The sequence below is a fragment of the Plecotus auritus genome (genome assembly GCF_963455305.1).
Source record: "Plecotus auritus genome assembly, chromosome: 14".
NCBI classification, from domain to species: domain Eukaryota; kingdom Metazoa; phylum Chordata; class Mammalia; order Chiroptera; family Vespertilionidae; genus Plecotus; species Plecotus auritus.
Genome location: NC_137780.1, coordinates 11,381,304 through 11,396,839, shown reverse-complemented (window position 1 = coordinate 11,396,839; position 15,536 = coordinate 11,381,304).

Here is a 15,536-nt window from a genome sequence, read left to right as displayed (position 1 = left end):
AATAAGTAAAAAATGTCCAGTTAACAGTGAGAAGTAAATAAAATGTATTCAGAAAGGTAAGTTGTCTAAACAGAGGAACAGAATGGATTTGTCAAGTGCAGCCTCCTTGCTGTGCTCCCAAACTTACCAGTAGTGCATACTTGAATATTGTTGATGTGATTAAGACACCAGGTGAAAGCACAGAGAGAACTAGAAAGTGATGGGAAATAATAGATGCCATTATCTACATTACATCTTGCATTACTCTGGCCTGTTCTGTGCCTCTGCATTCTATTGACTTGAATTGGTTTTGAATTAACTACAAAATATTTCTCTAGTTCTAGCCATATGTCCTGATGAAATATCATCTTAACTCGAGGGGCATGGAAATCAGTCAATCTCCTGCCAATTTCATAATCAGAGGACCAGCAATTTCTCCAAATAGTGGTTCTATTTTCCATACTAGAAATCCTGGATGAGCTCTATACAATTCCATTTCTAGCACATTAAACAAAAATGGATTATTTTGGAACTAAAATTTTTTCACACTATATAAATCGAATTTCAATTTACACTCACTCTAAGCCCATCTATAACTTTTAGATCACTGCTTTTGGGGAGTGTTGAAGTAGAAAATCACATAATTTAAAGGGAAATGTTTTAAGATGACTTTAATTTTAAAACTCCAAGTCATATATCTTAACAGTAGATACTGGACAGGAAGCTTATTTCTGTACTCTGCAAAATACATTTTCCCCATCTTCTCTTAAGTCGGGGCATTTATCCACTTAACTGGCCAATCAACGTAACAGGTAGTGAAATTCCTGGCTCCAATGTATTGGCAACCACTTGACAGAGAATGGTTGATGGGGTGATGGATTCTGAAATTGTGTACTGAGCTAGAAGAAAACAAATCTGTAAAATATATAAATCCTTTGTCAGGCTTTCCCAGTTCAAAAACCACTTGAAGCTTTTCTACATCTTTTCTAATGTTTAAGTACCTGTGTGATGACATATTGAGGTTGGATTTCTCGGAGACGCGGTGCTGTGTAGCAGATTGGAAAGCACCTGAATCGATTGTGTCACTGTATAGCAGCTATGCGACAATGGATGGATTGTAGGGACCACAGCCCATTAACTCTAGATGCCTATCTGTGGTCAAAAGGTAATTCTGATTATTCTCAAATGCGCATTTGATATTTAGTGAAATAGCACTGTTTTATTTGCCCCATATCCGTGGCCTGTACAAGGGCGTTCAGAGAGGAAAGCAACGTGATGCAGATGCAGCGGAAGGAGATGTAATTTGAAAATACAGGAAGCCAAGGAGCACAGGCAGCCAGAAAAAACAAACGAACAAAAACAAGTCAATGGATGCTCCCCTCAGAGCCTTCAGACGGACTGTAAGAAAATCGCCAGGCCTGCGTGGCTCACTGGTTAAACATCGACCTATGAACCAAGAGGTCATGGTTAGATTCCAGGTCAGGGCACATGCCCAGGTTTGCAGCCTCAATCCCCTGTGTGGGGCGTGCAGGAGGCAGCCAATCAATGATTCTCTCTCATCATTGGTGTTTCTATCTCTTTCTCTCTCTCCCTTCCTCTCTGAAATAAATAAAAACATATTTTTTAAAAAGAAAACACATTGGTGTTGTTTTAAGCCCTTCAATTTGTGGCAGTTTGTTACAGAGACTCTGGGAAACCATCATACACACTGATTCACAGTCTCTGTGTGTCTCCCATCCCAGCTTCCAAACTAACACTGTCCTCACCTTGAGGAAGAATAATCATTCTAAATTGAGTGCAGAGCACGAAGTGATATCTTTGGATAGACTAATCGGTAAATTTCCTACTTAAAGTGAATTCAACTTTATTTTTTTTTTTACCAAAAGGAATTAGGAAACTCTTTGCATTTGCAAGTGTTGTCCTAGATTTCTAAAGCGGAACGTAATGATCAAGGTCAGTCTCCTTTAAAGATACTTCATTCACATTTGTCTTAAATTGGGTGTTCAGCCAGCACTCCTGTTAAATTAAGTCTTACTTAATCATTCTTCTGTATTAGCCTCAGTTCATTTTTAAAATTTTGGTGGGGAGAATGGTTTCAACCCTCAACCTGTTTGTTTGTTTTTTTTCTTATAATAAGCATGATCAAATATGTTGGAATCTCTTAAAAATAAAGCTAAGCAAAATGCATTAAGTCTTTTTATTTAGCCCCTGTGACAGTCTTGTTGACTATAAAGAAGTCCTTTTAGTCATCCCTTGAATGATACGCAGTTTGCCTACTTCACTTCAGAAATCAAGCACAAAAATAAATACATCTGGTAGCCTCCTAGTCTGTTGCTAAGAGACAACAAATGATGTGCTTTTAGAATTGACGAACAAAGAGGGTTATTATGTGCAATGCATGTTCTAGAAAGAAGATAAAGGAAAAACAACCGGATTTTTATCAAATACAAGGAGTGCAAACATAATAGCATCCATGAGTATGAGATGTTACAATACGAACACACGTATGAGGAGCAGTAGGGGAGGGAGAGTAAAGACAAGCAGGATGACAAGCAAAACTGAGGACATGGAGAAATCCATGTCTTTTTCAAAATCCAGACTTACACTAGAGGCTTTGCTTAAATGACAGAAAGCCTACTCACTTGAGTAAATTTCTAGCACAATAAAAGTCTCTGCAAACAGCAGGATAAAATATATTCAACCCACCAGTTCCAAAGAAGTAAATAAGCAATTTGGCAACTTGAGGAAAGATGCATATGTTGGCTGCTAATGTTTATCTAAAAATTAAGCTAGTCATTTTAAGGATTATAAAAATGCAAGGTTTAACGAGTGTACTAATATAGGAAGGAACGCGGGCTTGTTCAAGACTCTGTCTCAGAAGTTCTTTGTATTTTATATACTCTCCGAAGAAAGTCCATGCAAAAACTTAAAGAGCATTAACTCTCATGCCATCTTATCTCACTGAAGGCTAAACTGTGTATCTATGTACTTAACTACATGCTAAATACCAAACTTCAGAGGGGAAGCCAGAGATGTAAATATAGGAAGAGCCAATAGATTTTATAGGACATGGAAGATAGAATATCTAAAACTGGCTAATCATAATTTTTGCCATGCCAAAATTATACACAAAAATATAAAGACTGGTCTACACACAATTTAGTTTTAGCAAAACAAATCTGAAAGGAACACAGACCGTAAAGGTAGGTGGCGCGTAGGGGATGACATGGCCAGGCATCGGAACAGGTGGTAAAAGAAACTAGACAGTAGTTAATGTGAGCGCAGTGGGAATATCCTTGTAAATCAGGCCCTTTATGTACTAACATATCTTGCAATTTAATAAGGCTAAGCTAAAAAGAAAGTGCAATTGAAGGCTACTAAACCGAGCTAATGATACTGAAGATGCAAATAAAAGGCTAATATAAGGCATTGGAGTCTTTTAAGAGTTGAAATGAAGGGCTGTCAGGACATGCTTGACTTCTGCTTTGCCCTCAATTTTGGGAAACTAAGAAGAATGGAAACTGCTCTATGTTTGGAAAAAGTTCAATTAAATCAATGCCTGGGTGCCTTCTGGGGAACGTCAGCCATTCACGGTATGGTGCTTGGACACCGTTTCAAAGGGGCCCAAAGGTGTTATAAAAAGTGGTAGTTAGGTTTATCAAACTGATTTGTATAGACTTTCGCCTGAAGCGATGGCTTATTTGTTTCAATAAACTCCGTGATAACAGGCTTAAGCCTTACTTATTTTCCATGGAATAGTCTCTTGACCATAATACAGTCTGGCAAGAATGGAGGCAAACTCTTCTGCTTAGATCCATTTGAAGTATAGACGTGCCGTTTGAGCTGGCAATACATTGATAGCACACTAATAGTGCTTCCACTTGGCACACTTCCTGGACGTAGGCACCCAACACAAGGAAAGAGTGTCCTCTCCTCGGCACGGGGGTTGTGGGGGGGCACAGTAAGTACAACCTGGGTGACTGCAGTACCTTACATGACTGCTTCAGGCTTCCTACCACACACTAAATATTAGTACTGCTCCTTCAGTACTTATTTTTTGTTCTCTAGGGTGTTTTAGTGCTATTTTGGGGCCAGTATTGGGTGTTACTTTGTTCTGCAGGCTTGGCCACCACTAGCAGAGAACTTTGGACAAGAAAATCAGACGATGGGGCTCTCTCATTAATCCCCTCCAATCCTACCTAGTAACCTGCTTTGGCACTCACCTTCCTTTCCTCCCATTAGCATTCAATGTTTTCCTTCTTCCTACCTACTCATTACCTGCATATAATCTGGTTCCTACAGATCCCTGTCTTTATTATTAAAATGCATAATATTTATATCAAAGTCAACCAATTTAAAAATGAGAGGAGAAAAATGTATCTATATATATATATAAAAGCCAAGTGACCAGAACGACCAGTTGCTATGACGCACACTGCGATGACCAACCAGCCCAATCAGGCCCCTGATTGCCACCCCCCAAACTCCTGTGGCCCCCCCGCTGCCGGCTCCACCCCCGATCACACCCCCCCCCCCCGATTGAGGGCAGGGCCGGACAGCCAACCTCCCCCATCTCCTCCCCACTGCCAGCCCAGCCCCAATGGGCCCCCATCGGGGCAGGCCTGCCGGACCTCACCCATGCACAAACTCATGCACCAGGCCTCTAGTAGGAACAGAAGTCCCTATGTCTTTAGAATCAAAAGCTACTTCATCCAAAAATAAATATATGAAAATAAATGTTTAAAAATCTTTAAAATGTACATTTATAAAGTCTTAGTGTTTATTTCCTTATGGGACTAGTTAGTGATTCTAAAAGAAACTTCCATGGCATTGACCTATTTAAGAGAGGACAAATTCTACTAACAGGGATGCATTAGGTATCTACTAAATGTGGGCTTTATAAATTGTTTCTCAGGCTCTGCCTCAAAAACAATGCCCCCTGCCCCCAAATAAGGCCAGAATTTCTCAGCAAAAATTATAGTGAGCAATTATCAGTGGAAGACTTTTCTATATGTTTATATGCCTCTTTTTAAACCCTTTAACTGTGACTCAATAATATGATAAATTACATGAGAGGAGACTATAGAGCAACTGAAAATGAAATTGATGTTCTACTTGAGTAAAAAATATGAATAACGTTTTTACATAACCTTTTATAAACAAAGGTTGATTTTTATTTAAAGGGGGAGGGGCCGAAACCGGTTTGGCTCAGGGGATAGAGCGTCGGCCTGCAGACTGAAGGGTCCCGGGTTCGATTCCGGTCAAGGGCATGTACCTTGGTTGCGGGCATATCCCCAGTGGGGAGTGTGCAGGAGGCAGCTGATTGATGTTTCTCTCTCATCCATGTTTCTAGCTCTCTATCTCTCTCCCTTCCTCTCTGTAAAATATCAATAAAATATATTTTTAAAAAAAAGGGGGGGGAGGGGATCACTCACATTTATTAATGTGTTCCTTTTCAACCCCATTTTACACCTATATGCCACGTTGATAAAACACTAAGGATAATACACAAACATAAAGAGAAGGTGAGGCACCCTCTAGCTTGACCAAATGAGTTGTTGTATAGGAGTAATTTCATCAATTTCAACTAATACTGATGTCTACATCATTTCTGCTTCTAAAGCCAGGAAAGTCAGCTTGTACAGCTATTAGCATATTATGCCTTTGCCACCTCAGAATAAATGCATCCCATTATTATAAATTAATTGGAAGAAAATCGCACTGCCATGGGTTGAAACTTTTGAAACAGTGACTGGAGGACTAAAACACCGGGTGGATAAAAACATCACATTTGTAATTGGAATCTTTCTATGAGGGAATGTCAGAGAAAAAAATTGGGCAATTACCAAGCAACAATGAGAAATGCAGGGATGGCTCCCCTCCGTGAGGCCCACACCTGCTGCAGCACATCCCGGAGAATAAACGGTCTCCATTAGAAACTTGGCACCAGGACTAATGTTTGTGATTTACAATTAATGTGACTTACATGAGCTGACTTCTCAGCTTCGTGACCAGTAACCTACAGGTGAGCAGAATATTCTACATTTCAGATGTGGTTCATAATTCAGAACTGATTAACATTTAATATGCAAGTTACATTACTTAGTGTGTTTACTTGAAATCTGGACGTATTCTTCAGGAAACAAGAAAATGCATAAGAAGATAAGGCATGCATCTGCTGGGTATATTTTAAATAATTTCTAATTTGGTTTCATTTCCTCATGCTACTCTCATAAATGATTTGAATATTGCCAATGTAAAAGAATAATTTGAGAATAATTTTTATATAAATGTAGCCCCTTATATTCTGGAGTTGACAATGATTAAAATTATGCCAAATCTTAATGATGACCTCATATTTCTTCATTTAAGCTACCTTTTCTTCAGTGGGACAAATTGGGGCATAAAATGTATTTGTAAATAGGATAGTTATTTAAGAATAAGACTCGTTTCAAAAGTTAAATATAATACACTATTTTTCCTGCAACCAGTATACTGCGAATATTTTTATTGTATACAATCAACAACAGCGTTATAAGGGGTGGATGTTATTTACTTACTTCTCTGTTAGCTGGGGTCAATGCCATGCTTTTGAGCCAGACATTTTATGTCCTCATGAATGAAAGGAGAGCTCAGGCCCAATTATTTGTTTAGCAGATAACATTGTCTGAATAAATATGAATTTATGTTTTAAATACACACATATTTTTAAAATGTTGAATATATATATATAAATATATGTGGATCAAAAATATATTTTCAATATACTAGTACAGTGGTCAGCAAACCGCGGCTCGCGAGCCACATGCGGCTCGCGAGCTGCGGTTTGCCGCTCTGTTGACTAATGAGTTTGCCGACCACTGGACCAGACTAAATGTTACCATGTAGCTGGAAGCTGTGAGGATTAGGCAATTGTGGCATATTGTGTGCAAAGAGGTAAAGGGTAGTATATGACAGTGGTCGGCAAACTCATTAGTCAACAGAGCGGCAAACCGCAGCTCCCGAGCTGCATGTGGCTCGCGAGCCACAGTTTGCCGACCACTGTACTAGTATATTCCAATTCTATTCTGTCCATTTTTATTTTAGTGATGGAAACCACCACTTTGAGTCTTACATGGCCAACCAGCAAACCTCGAATCTCTATGTAACCAAGTAACTGTGTTCTGCCAAATAAATTGTGAACAGAAGGGTTATTATGTGCAACTTCTCAGTGATATCCTCCAAATAAAGTTGTGCACCTTTCCCTGCCTCTTCCCCCCAGTCCTACCTCTAGAACCTGATGTGATGGTAGTAAGCCCTTTAGACAAGATGGACAAAATCCATCCCCTGCCAGATGGCAGAGCAAAGACAGAGAAATGCGATCTTGTTTCTGAATGACTGCGTGAAGCAGAGCTGCCAAATCCTGCCAAGAAGCACTCCTCCTCCCAATGTCCTGTAAATTTCCTCCTCCAGCCCTAGCCGGGTTGGCTCGGTCGATAGAACAATGGACTGGGACTGAAGGGTCAAGGGCATAAACCCAGATTGCGAGCTCGATCCCCAGTGGGGGGTGTGCAGGAGACAGCCAATCTATGATTCTCTCTCATCATTGATATTTCTCTCTTTCTCCCTTCCTCTCTGAAAAAAAAAATATATATGTGTGTGTGTGTATGTGTATATATATATACACATACACACATACATACACATATATGTAAAATTTCCTCCTCGCAATCCTTGCTTCCCACCGCTACTGCTCCCCCCCCGCCCCCCCGCCACCGCCTTTTCTCCAGGTGGTGCACCGCCAGCACCTAAGAAAACTGTGCAGTAGAGCAATGCTTACTTAACAGGGAACAAGTGGAGTACAAACTGAGAGAACAAAATCAGAATTCTCTTACGTGAGCAGGAGAGAAAAACATATATAATTCACAGGAAGATGAGACTTCTATGATAATTATTTGGAGCAAAACCATTAGTTTAAAAGATAGCTGTGCCCTAACTGGTTTGGCTCAGTGGATAGAGCATCAGCCTGCAGACTGAAGGGTCCCTGGTTCGATTCTGGTCAAGGGTATGTACCTTGATTGCAGGCACATCCCTAGTGGGGGGTTTGCAGGAGGCAGCTGATTGATGTTTCCCTCTCATCGATGTTTCTGACTCTCTATCCCTCTCCCTTCCTCTCTGTAAAAAATCAATAAAATATAAAAAAAAGATAACTGTACATTTAAAAAGAAGGGAGTAACCATGAGTTTTTTGTTTATTTATTATGTGAAGGTTTGGAGTAAGAGATATAGTAAAAGTCATGTAAGGGGAAAACAAACTCTTAAATTCATATTTACTCTGTGACTGTTGCATATATTTGAAGTTGCAATGAAAAGGTTAATTATGAATGGAACTTCAACTTGTTTTATATTTTCCTATGAGAAGCTTCAAGAGTCTTAACTAATTCATATTGGTGATTATATAAAAATCCTAGAAGGGCTACAATTCTCTGCTGATCATACCTATACAGTAATTGATAACTTTCAAGACTAAAATAAAATGTTAAAGTACAAAAGGATGAATTACCATATGCCCTACCTTTTGCTACACTTAAGTTACTAAAATTAGTCTTCCTTTTCCCATAGAGTAAATTTAACCTCAATTCTCCATTGAAGTGTTTGCTTGAGGTATGGAGCCTTTTTATTGAAAACTTATTCATATCACATTTTAGAAGTAATTGTGATTGGCTCCAGTCTGGCTTCGCTGAAATCCTGCTTCCATGGTACAGTAACAGGAGTGAGACTTCAATTTTCTCTTTTGAATTAAGGAATAATTGAGGACAGTTTTGAAAAGGAGTCAAGTGCTTGTTTTCTCGGAATAATCCTGCAATTTTGTTTTGAGAGTAGCATTATGGTTGATGTGTTTAACGCTGATGAGCAAATCGCATTTACGCCAGACGTGTAAGAAGGGTTTGCAGATAAAAGAACTACAGTGGGTAAAAGCGATAGAGCTAATTAATGTGGATCCATTCCAATGGAAAATTGTGGTGTTGGCAGTTTGAAAGGAAAGATATGGCTTAGAACGCAAAACCTCAAATGACAGAGATGAAGCAAGGCACTAAAATAAACCACAGGCATATAGATAGGGGTATGCTGAGCGGCATAGCCAATTAAAATTATTTGTAGATTTTATAATAAGTGATATTAGGCTCCATCTTATGAGCAAGAGATAGGTGTAGGATATTACTTCATTATTGCCCAAATTACATTTTTATTTAAAATATTATAATACAAAAATGCCAAGTACAATTTCCTCATTGTTAGCCAGTCATGTGTATGATATATAAGTATTTCTAAAACTCCATTAAACAATCAGTAGAAAAGACTTTTAAAGATGTTTTCCTACATTCTTATGCTGGAAATAAAGCCGTTCATATTTCAGAAGCAAAGAACAAAGAGACAGAGACAAGAGAAAGAGAGAGAACAAGAGTGCCTGATGCATATTCAAGCATTGTTGTTTATTTTTCTTTGTGAGGCTGGGGATGCTACTTCATTACAAAGATTGGAGTGGAATTACGCATGAGGAGCAAGAAAACTGGGAAATGGATTTGTTAAAGAATCTTTGAATTCTTTACTTTTCAGGTGATTTACAATCAATCAAAGAAAGAAAAGTAATTCAAACAAAATGTAACGTCCCAATGACGATAAAAGCTGGCCAGATGCCCTAGCTGGCTTGGCTCAGTGGTCAGAGTGTAGGCCTGTGGACTGAGGAGTCCTGGGTTCGATTCCAGTCCAAGGCACATGCCCGGGTTTTGGGCTCAATCCCTAGTAGGGGGCATGCAGGAGGCAACCGATCAATGATTCTCTCTAATCACTGAGGTTTCTGATTCTCTCTCCCTCTCCCCTCCTCTCTGAGATCAATAAAATATTTTTTTAAAAAGCTGGCCAGAGCTTGACTTTATCATTATCAGATTAATAATACTTAGCAGCTTTTATCATGTATTCATAGATCCTGTATAAATAACATAATCAAATTCTTGTATTTCCTCTCCCCAATCTTATATGCTGTCCCATTTATCAAACCTCAAAGGAAAAGGACTCTTAGAGTAAATACGCAGAGGAGACAGAAATGGCTAAACTTGACAAAAAACTGGTTGAGCATTTATTTGAATTAAACATTTAAATGTGGCTAATTAACTCATTAACCTTTGCATTAAAAATTCTATTTCACACTGTGTACTACACCACAGTTCAGCTGTGGTTCAGGTGTTACTTAATTAAATCTAAGGCCAAGATAGTTGCTCAAAAATTCTCTATTAATTCATGTATTAGGAGACCATAAACATTCCTAACAATGCCCTGATATGTTTTGCTATTATTTTATTATTAAAGAGGTTTCACTCTCAACAACATGCTTCTTTAATAATTGGACCAAAACCGCAAATCTTTTTCTACTAAATAGGAGGCATAACTATAAACATGATTGGGACTACAGATTTTTATCCCAGTTCTAGCTGTGTAGTCATGTTGGAACTCAAAAGAATATTCAAAGAAAAAAAAATGGTATGTGAAAGATAGCAAACAAATTTTAAAATCCAAATAAATTAGAACAAATAATAATATAAACTAAATCGGTAAGCAGGCCTTCATGCATGGTGAGGAAATAAAAATGAAGTTGATTATTCTCATTTTTAAAAGACATTCCAGAAAAATTCAGTTAAGAAAAAATATTCATAAGTTTTTGTTTGTCTCGTCTGTTTATATAGCCCTCACCCAGTCAGTTCTGCATGGAGAATGAAGGCAATAAATGGCCAGATCAATCTGGGGAACAAAAAATGAAATGAATTAAAATACATGAAGAAACTGGGGGAAAAAAAACACCATAAAAAGCATAAACTCAGAAAATAGTGTTGGCATCAAGAAGAGGCTGGAAGAGATCCTCTATCCAGTCGGTGGGAGCTGCGTGCGATCAAGGATCCCAGACTCTTGGCTACACTCACCAGAAATGTAGCCTCTTCGACTTGGGGTGCGAGGGGGTGAGAAATGCTCATGTCCTGCTCCTCCCAGGGAGACAGAGGAAATCCTGAGGGAGAATTGATGGCAGAGAGGTCCCCACCGTTTTGGCTACATCCACCTGGAGCAGATAGAGCTCCTGCGTGTTGCAGAGCTGGGGCAAGTGGCCACAGAACCCGGCTGTTCCTAAAGAGTTTTCATTGGTTGACTTGAAGAAATGTGTTTTCGTTTGTGTTATGCCCTTAGGACCACTTCACTTCCGGAGACTTTAGGTGGTGTTTGTAATAGTCTGCTCCCGCTTCCCTTCTTCTGTGGGGAGTGTATCCCTGGAGTTTGTCAGGCTGCTGTCTGGGAGGTGGAACCCTGCCATTCTGGAAGTCACGCTAAATAAACGTTTATTAAAATTGAAGATATGGAAGGTACATTGTTGTAACAAAAAGGAGGATTTTCAAGGTCGGTATCTTAAAGTTATAGAAGACGACAGCAATGAAAAGTCTATTTTCAGCATCTGCTCAAGTATACATTTTGTTTCATATCTCTTTTGTTAAAACTTATGTGTATTTTAATGATTTCAGAGAGGAAGGGAGAGAGAGAAAGAGATAGAAACATCAATGATGAGAGAGAATCATTGATCAGCTTCCTCCTGCAAACCCCACACTGGGGACAGAGCCCTCAACCAGTCATGTGCCCTGACAGGGAATCGAACCGTGACCTCCTGTTCATAGGTTGGCACTCAACCAATGAGCAACACTTACCAGGCACACATCTCTTTATAGTGAAAATAATCTAGATATATGTAGTTAATTCAACAGCATTTGCTTTTTAAGTCTACTGAATAAATAAACATATACTCTCTGACCTTGATCAAGGTACTAATTTCTAGCAAGACTGAACTATCTAAGGATCTTTTTACAAAAACATGTTGGTGTTCCAACTGGTTCTTCATTTGTATAATAGAAAACTTTAGCTGTCTCCACAATTACTTCTGACACATAATGGTGACCTTTTCATTATTCCTATTTGCCAATTTTGTATTAATAACAATTGAACTGGGTTATTTGTCCATTGCTACCAGTGCAGAAAACACACACCACTATATTACACTGCACCTCAGAAACACTGTTAGTTGTGGATGGTGAATTATTATTTATATTGGTAGACATATATTCTACAACTGAAGCATGGAAACTCTCAGGGGTTGTTACACAGTGTTTACTTAAGAACCAGCTTTTCTATATGTGCATTTTTGCTCAGTCTCTGGAATTTACTCCAAAATAATTCCAATTACATCCATTCTTTTGTTCCTAAATCATACCCATGATCACCTCTGCGCATCCATTTGTTGCGATATATTGACTCAGTCTGTCTACTGATATGTGATTGAGTTTATTCAGCTGGATACCAGAATGGCTGAAAGAGAGTATTTACAGTTCATTTAGTTCTGTGCTATCACTGTTGTGTGATTGGCAGGTCCATGGCCACATATACAAAAGTAAATCAGAATTCTGCCCGAAGAACCTGAGAGAGAAAATGCTTGGTGTTTGACCTACTTTCTCCCTGTAAGTTTTGGTGATTTTCATTGTTAAAATTAAATTTGAATTTAAACACATGAAATAATATAAACAGAAAATGCAAAGCTTGACTATTTAGAAAATATTCACTTTTCACATAAAAAATATATGATTTCACAATTAGTTAATAAAAAAAAAAAAACTAGGTAGAGACCAGAATAGAGTTTTCAATTTACACATATGAATTGTAAGTTAAATAGTAATCAGATCAAGGAAAACCTGTATTAAAATATGGATTCTGAATCATTCTGGCTACCATGGTAAGTCTTCTGAGCCTAATGGTGTTTAATTTATGCACATGCTTTAGCTCAGAGAATAAAACCAAAGCTGTGGTAATGATGTCTTTGTAACCACCAGCTCTATATTCCCAGTACCCAGGGTGTCACTAGCCTAGCCATCGGAACACCCATTCTCAAAACCTAAATTTTCTTTTCAAACACGTGACCTACAAGAAGGAAAACATTTGCGACCACAAAGAATACGTTTTAAACAGTTGACGGCTTAAGGAAAAATAATTGACTGGCTTTTTGATCAATGGAAGAAGGTAAGCCCTTGTGTGACAAGAGAAGCTACGGATTTCTGTGGATGCAGAAGGCCTATAAAATTGGTCTCATTCTTCCTCAGCTTTTAAAAGTCTTTCTAGGAAAGAAATAGATTGAGTTCAGATCATTCCTGTCAGAATACTGTTTCAGAAAGTGACTGAGCGCCGTGTTGCCGGCCCTGCCAGGGACTAACGCTTGTTATAGCAGCAAGTGTGCCCAGTTCTGTCACGGAAGCCTTGTCATTAGGTTGTGATGGATGACCCAGAATTTTCAAATTGTGTTTGGTTCTCTGTTAGTTCTTCCCTCACTGAGAGTACGTTCCTATGTATCCCAGATCAGCATATTCGGAGACTTTGGAGCAGATACTTATTCTGTTCCACTTAACAATGGCAATTTTCCTCTTCTCCGGGGTCTCTTCTGGTTGGCATCTCACCACTGAAATAAAAGCCAGTGCTAATACTTGTAAACACCATGATAACATGCAGGCAACATTTTGTAGAGTTGATTGCAACATGGAATTATGCGTGGGCGTATTATGAAGCCCTCCCGATATTGTAGAGCTCTAGATCTTAACCTGGTGAAGTGGCCAATATGTTTTTCGTACAGACTCTCTGTTCCAGTTCTAAACTAGACCTTGACGGTCCAGAATCAAGAGTTTATGTTGAACACAAGCGTAAAAAATTACAGGAGAGAAACAGACATGATTTCATATTTGTATATTTCCTTATTATGACTTTATGATAAAACATTCTGTAGTATAAAGAAAGGGAAATTTATGATCAATGATGCTTGATGTATACTGATTTTCTAAATATGTCCATTACAATCAAGTACCAGGAGTCAATTATAGGATCCTTTTTTGAATCCTAATTGCTTTATTATACATGGACAATCTACAATAATGCAATAGATGCATTTTGGGGTAAAAAAGCATGAAGAAAATCTGCACATGAGAAATATGGAAACCTACTGGGAAACAGGTTTGAGGCAGACCAACAAAATCCTAAGAAACTTTGCAATGAGCATATTCATTCATGCTTTTAAAAATAATAAAAGCATCGTCACTAAAATAAAGTTGAATTCCTAATACATAAAAAAATACATTAGAATCAAAAAGGGCTTTATCATTTGCATAAATGTGGAAATACACTTTTTAATTTAGCTTGTTTAAAAGGTGTTTAAGGAAGGGGGTGGGGCTACCGAGTTTTAAAAAGAATGATAAAAGCCAGCAATTTGGCTCAGTGGGTAGAGCATCGGCTTACCGACTGAAGGGTCCCAGGTTCAATTCCGGTCAGGGCACATGCCCGAGTTGCAGGCTCAATCCCCAGTAGGGGGCATGCAGGAAGGCAGCTGATCAATGATTCTCTCATCATTGATGATTCAATCTCGCTCTCGCTCTCCCTTCCTCTCTGAAATCAATAAGAATATATTTTTAAAAATAAAATAAAAACAAGGATAAAATGTGCAAATATCAGGGAGAACAGCGCCATCAATATTACCTGCACAGCACGTGTAGCCAAACGAAGAGGAAAGGGAGACCATGAGGCTGCGGTGGCATTAGGAACAGGATGCAGGGTTAATAGGGTTGCCGAGGCCAGCGGGTTGAGTGTTCTTTGTCTTCAGCCCCATTTACTTGGGAGCAAGAAACATAATAAGTGTGTTGGAAAAACATCATGTGGATCAAGATGGCTTCCACCTTTTGACAATGTTATTCCCCTTTCTTTCAGTTATCAGTGAGTTAATCTGAACTATAGAAATGTTCACTTGAAACAAGGGGCTATATTAATAAAGTCTTTAATTTGAATGAAGAAAATTATGTTATTTACTTTCTAAAACACTACTCAAGTACTTTCATTTTTATAATAACAATATATGATCATTTTAGACTAATGTTCTTTTGAGTCTGCATGAGTGTATGCATAATATTGTCCTTTATCTTGTTAGATTTAAATATCCTCATTTTCATCTATTTTCATTATATATATATGGATATATATATATAAAATAAAAGCCTAAGCGACCACTACAGTGGAATGAACAGAATGACCGGTTGCTATGATGTGCAGTGACCACCAGGGGGCAGGCGCTCAATGCAGGAGCTGCCCCCTGGTGGTAGGTGTGCTCCCACAAAGGGAGCGCTGCTCAGCCAGAAGCCAGGCTCATGGCTGGTGAGCGCAGCGGCTGTGGCGGGAGCCTCTCCCACCTCTGCAGCAGTGCTAAGGAGCAGTGAGCCAAGCAGTAAGGAGTAGCAAGCAGGCGAGCTGTAAGGAGTGAGGGTCCCGGACTGTGAGAGGGATGTCCGACTGCCAGTTTAGGCCCGCTCTCCCCCGCCCCCCTGCGGGGCAGGTAGACATCCCTCAAGGGGTCCAGAACTGCAAGAGGGATGTCTTACTACCAGCTTAGGCCTGCACCCCCCAGAATACGAGGCTGCAGGCCGGGCTGAGGGACCCTCCGCCCCCGTGCACTAATTTCGTGCA